This window comes from Carlito syrichta, unplaced genomic scaffold (genome assembly GCF_000164805.1).
Source record: "Carlito syrichta isolate Samal-C Ts95f unplaced genomic scaffold, Tarsius_syrichta-2.0.1 Scaffold301625, whole genome shotgun sequence".
Lineage (NCBI taxonomy): Eukaryota > Metazoa > Chordata > Mammalia > Primates > Tarsiidae > Carlito > Carlito syrichta.
Window position 1 is genome coordinate 547011 of NW_007245721.1, and position 6000 is coordinate 553010.

General features: G+C 45.9%; 1 protein-coding gene across 1 annotated transcript in view; it reads right to left on the reverse strand.

Moving 5' to 3' along the window:
- LOC103257250 (store-operated calcium entry regulator STIMATE) overlaps nucleotides 1-6000 on the reverse strand; it is a 60952-nt gene that overhangs the window by 54557 nt on the left and 395 nt on the right. The window lies entirely within an intron of this gene.

Consider the following 6000-nt stretch of genomic DNA (forward strand, 5'->3'; position numbering starts at 1 on the left):
GCCTCCCAGTGGGATGCAACATGAAACACATAGTGCTGCTTATGGAGTGTTCTTGACATAAAAAAGGATATTGAAATCTAATAACTTCTCCAAACCAAACTTGGGAAACACAAGGGTCAGGCAAACAATTCAAATACTACAAGGAAACATCTACACAACTCCAGAATGTGGGGCACTTTACATAACAAGCAGTCAGGACTCTTTAAAAAGTTAGTTAACAACAACAACAAAGTGTGTGTATATGTGTAGGAGGAGATTTTTCTAGAAGTAAAAGTGATTGAAAAACATAACCAAATGCAATGTATAGACCTTAGGATTGGATCTTGTTTTTTTTTTATATAAAGTTGTGGGGTACGAGTCAGGATTGCATACATAAGTGGTCTAGGTACAGGTGAAGTTTTGGACCTCCTACTGGACCTCACTTCACCTGGATTAGGATCAGGTACCCTTATTGATGTTATGTGCACCCCTCCTCCCCTGGCAGTGTCCCGCTACTGCCAATCCCTTTTTATAGTATTATGATAGGTGTTCAGGGTCCCCTTATGAATGAGAAATGTGATACTCAGATCTTTGTTTTTGTGATAGATCACTGAGTATGACAGACTCCAAATTCATCCAAGTTGGATCTTAGTTTTTAAAAACTCCAACTATAAGAAACTTGTGACATTTGGGAAATGTGATTACAGACTAACTGTGAGAAGAGATTATGGAGTTATTAATTTTCTTAGGTGTGGTGATGAAACTGTGGTTATATAGGAGACTGTTCTTATTCTTAGGACACTTTAGAGACTTAGCTCAAGTATTTAGGGGTAAAGTATGATGTTGGTTGCAGCTTATCTTCAAATGGCTCAGCAAAAAAAAAAAGCATGAAGAGAAAAAACAAATGTGACAAAATGTGAACAACTGCTGGATCTAGTAGAGGGCAGACAGGTGTTCACTGTATTATTTTTCATCTTTTCTGTTTGACATTATTTAAGATAAAACTTGGGATGGGGTGGAAAGAGGTGATCATAGGAAAGGCTATGCTAATACAAACCTGCCTGCACAGAGCACACAGGGAGGTCCATTCACTACGAGAGAAAACCCCAGGGACTCTTATTTGAGATTAAGATATCAAAGCCAGGTGGACTAGTTTTTTACTTTACTTTGGGCCATAGGAAAAAAGCTATCACTTCTCATTGCCAGCAGTGTTTTTGTAAAACACTGACACATTTCTCCCAGCTGGCTAGTCCCCATGTCTGTAACATGAAAAAAGGCAGGCAGATTTATCCAAGCTCTCAAAATGCTTGTTTTGTTAAAAACCAATTCTGTCTACACTTCAACCCAGAACCCTGACTGTGCACAGTGGAGGAGACTTGAGTTTGCTTTGCATTCACATATCCTGAGAGTAAACACCCCCAAATGCCAACACACACACTGGCCAACACCGACCTTTGGCTGACAGTTGGGTGGCTACCCTGCACTGGAACAGTTTGCTGAGCTCCAGGACTGCTCAACTCCATTCTCCTGCGACTCCAGCTGAGTAACTTCAAGTCACAAACTAAAGACAAGGCCGCCAAAAGAAGAACAACTGCTTGACAGACAGCTATGGCAAAGCCCCCTTACTTAAAGTGTTTCTTTCTACACAGACACCCGACAGCTTTGAGTGACATTCTAGAAAACCCTAGGTGGGTTTACATTTATAAGCCTGCCTCTGAGTTTGTTCAGCTTTCTTTGCCTACCTTAGCTGAAGGGCACTTAACTGGAGCCTCTGGAAAGCCCACCAACTTAAGGTGATGCTGACATTGGGACATGCCTGTGGCTGGTGGCCTGTAATAGGCTGCATGATTATGCAGCTTGACGAGTGGACTAACATATGAACTATGCTTTAGGGAAAGCTCTCCCAAACAGGGTTTTACCCTCTACTCTCACACCCACAACAATAATCAACACAGAAGACTTCTGTGACTAAATGTGGGTGTTTTTCCCCTCCCCAACTGGGTGTCCTCCAATTCAATTCCAACACTATCTACCTAGAGATAGTGTCAGATCCCACAGGGTGAGGGCTCAGTCCACAATGCTGTCACAAGTCCAGGCCTCCAGAACTTCTGACCAACCAGCTTCAAGTTGGGGTTCCCGTGACCCCCTCTTTGGGTTCGATTAATTTGCTGAAGTGGTTCACAGAACTCAGGAAACACTTTACTTACATTTACTGGTTTATTAAGATGAAAATCGCAAAGGATACAAATGAAGAGATGTACAGGGTGAGGAACCGAGGGAAGGGGCATGGAGCTTCCATGGCTGCCCTGACCATCCCACCTTCCAGGAACTTCCACAAGTTCAGCTATCTGGAAGCTCACAAAACCCAGTCCTCTTGTTTTTGTGGGGTTTTTTGGAGTTGGAGTCTTACTCTGTCACCCAGGCTGGAGTGCAACGGCATGCTTACAGCCACCGCAGCCTCGACCTGCTGTGCTCAGGCTACCCTTCTGCCTCAGCCTTCCAAGTAGCTGGAACTACAGGCATGCGCTATCACACCCAGCTAATATTTTGATTTATTGTAGAGATGAGGTCTCACCGAGTTGCCCAGGCTGGTCTCGAACCCGTGGGTTCAGGCAATCCTCTCACCTTGGTCTCCCAAAGTGCTGGGATTATAAGTGTGAGACACTGTGCCCAGCCCTCTTGGGTTTTTATGGAAGCTTCCTGATATCACCATTCCTTCCTCCAGTGTATATGGTGGGATCCTTTCTGAGGAGGGTCTTAAAACCCATAATCAGAAAGGAGGGGGAATATCAGAGTCCTGTCTGGACAAGTGAAAGGAGAGCAGGAGGAGGTGGGAGAGATTCTGTTTCTGAGGCCTGCCTGGGAGGCCTAACACACCCAACACTGCAATAAAAGACTAGGCTATGGCGGTCATGAGGTGGGAACCATGGACAAAAACCAATATCTACATCATAACACCACAACCTGGCGTACACACTTTCAACAGCCTGCACTGAGACCATTGATAAAACCCCACACAGTAAGGCAAGAAGACCAAAGCACCAGAATGAAAAGTCCTGTGAGAACCCAAATCTTCCCCCAGAGACATTAATATATATGAGAATTCCTCCTCTAGGACAAAATCCCTTGGGTAAAAACACAGCAACTTGTAAGTGGAGAAAAAGTTATTTTACTGGGTAGATGAAGGGACAAAAAGACAGTGGTGTGAGGGTTCACTTACACCTCACAGCTTGCCTGGCTGAGAAGTGGGTCCATGCTATGGAACAGAGCTGGTCCAACAGGAAAACTGAACAGTATCTGCCATCAGAAGTAGCGAAGCATACCAGAAGAGAGCCCGCTCCCTGGGGGCTACACATACCTGGAAGGAAAAAAGACTGCAACCTCAAAGAGGAAAGAGACTGCTGTTTAAACTGCTCAGAACAGCTGATTCGTATTTAAAATATGTTTGAAGAAGATAACTATGGAACCGAGGAAGGATGAAGTGGCCTTATCTTAACATACCAAGGCCCTCCTCCCTCCCTAGCCTTTGACAGATTCCCCTTCCAGTAGCTCCACCAGACTGACAAGCACACTCTGTGACCAGGAAGACTAAAAGCCTGGGACAAACCAAATGGCTTCCACATATACTTCCTTGAAACCACATGCACCCCTTTCCTTTTCCCCAGTAAAGTCTATTCCAAGTGCAAAGTAGCCCTTTAGGATTTCCTCCTCTTTCCAGCAGTTCAAGGAAAAGTCCCAAGGTTCTATTTCATCAGGACCAAGGAATTTTAGAGATAAGAAAGACACTTCCCTGACTGGGTCCCAGTCAGTGGGATTCTCCCTGTCCAGCTCCCAGAGTGCCATCACCCTGGCTTGCTCAGTTTGCTTCTAGGTAGGGGGATGAAGCTTTCACCCTAATCCCCATTTGTGTGCAGGGTAGACCCTGGTCCAGCCTTTCCAATTCTCCTTCTCATCACTCCTACCCTATATCATCCCAGGACCTGCCAGTCATTTCCAGAAGCTCTATGTCAAGCCTCACAGTGAGCAAGAGTCTACTTTCTAGTCCTTTCTGCACACATAAAGTACCAACCACAGTGGGATTTACGCATGTGTTCACACTGAAGATTAAGAAGTGAGTGTCCCCTGAAGACTCTACTCTGAACACATTTAATCTGGCACACTTCTCAGCTACGAGCAACTCTGCCCTATCATAATCACATTTCCCTCTCTGAATCACAAGTGTCAAATCCTAGGGGATAAACCAGGCCATCAGCACCAATCAAACCCAAGAAAACAGCCAAAGCTAGGTGAAGAAACCTCAGGTTAGGGAACAAAATACAAATTTAACCTACAGTTCTTTTAGAGAGAAAGGAAGGGCAGCTAGAGGAGAGAAAAGTGGGAGGGGTGTCGAGACCCACTCATTATGTCTTGAAAAAACACACATACAGCATGTAACCAAGTCAGCAGTTGATTTTGGCAAAGTTGTCACAAATTATTACTGTGGGAAAAAATGGGTATTTGCTCAGCAGAGAAAACAGCAAGGCAAGTAGGGACTAAAAAGGAAAGAAAAAGTGGCAAACATATACTGTTGGGTACTTGTTGTAAAACTTAGTAAGGTCAGGCAACCAGAAGCAAGTGGTATCCACAATCAGAGCCTCTTCAGGGTTATCTAAGCCTGGGAGAATTCACCCAAAGAAACCCCATGTTATTAACATGCAAGGTGGCCACTCTAGCAACTGTACCCTACAAGACAAGCACACAGTTGCAGGACCCTTCCCTGGCGCCCAGGAGCATACTCTCTGCAGGAACTCTCCACACTGCCCATGTGAGCACATTGGGGAAGTTCTGAGAACAAGTCACATTAGAATTAATGCTTCTGTACAAATAGTTATAACCTTCCCTTCCCCCAAAACACAATCACAAGGGCACTCCTAGGCCCACATGCCAAACAAGCTTCTCGTTACTGTAATAAGGGGAAAGATGTACACTAAAAAACAAAAACACACACACACACACAAAAACTAAAAAACACAGTCCCTCCATCCCCACAGGGTGGAACTTCTAGTTTTCCAGAAGAGCCATCTGGGGCTTCCTTCTCTGTTCAGCCACTAGGTCGCCCAAGTTTCATAGAAAATAAGGAAACTTAAAATATAGATAATAAAATGGAGTTTGACAAGGGAGGAGCCAAGGGACACCTGAGATGCAACTTAGTTAGGAGAGCCTAGGACAGAAATGGAACAGGTGGAGCCTGTCCGGGAAGAAAGAAGAAGAAAGAGAATTTCTGGGGGAGGTGGGAGTCTGGGTTGATCCTTCCCTGAGCAAAGGGAAAATAAAGCTGAGGGAGAAGGACTGTGGAGTTGGGAGGGGGCGTGGGGAGAGTGGTACCCGGAGGCAGAATGCACGGCCCTAACACTCCAGGTACTGAGAGGGATGCAAGGAAACAGGATTTAAACGCGAATTACCATCTTCCTTAAAGAGTGAAGGTGCTGAAAAGAGCTCAGCATCAGACTGAGATTTAGGGAGGTGGGCTCAAAGCACAAAAAGGTGGAGAAGAAAAGCCTTTGAGATGGGGCAGAGGCGGATGCCACTCTTGGGGGTCACGACTCCAGGAAGGAAAGTGGAGTCACCTTAAGTCGAAACGGCAAGGTGGGAGGCGGGCACCTCATAAAGAGACGTGTAAGGTGGAAAGGGGCAGGGTCACTCCTGGCTAGAGGCTCAGGACCCGGGGGCCCGGGCTGCTCCCTAGCCTGGGAATGCGCAGCCCGGGCTTGCCGGGGAGGAAGGCACCTCCACCAAAGGGCTCGCGTCCCCGGGCCTGAACTCCTCCGGCAGGAGGGGTCCCGAGGCTAGGCGGGGCCGGGCCCGTGGCTCGTCGCGCGGCCCTCAAAGAGTTGAAGATACTGAACACATTTAATTCTGAAAATACTTAAAGGATACACATTCAAATATGTGAAAGGCATTCATAGACCATTGATAAACGTTTAAAACTATACACAGGCTCTGTTTCTACAGAGAACCCTAACACATAAACCATTCTAGACA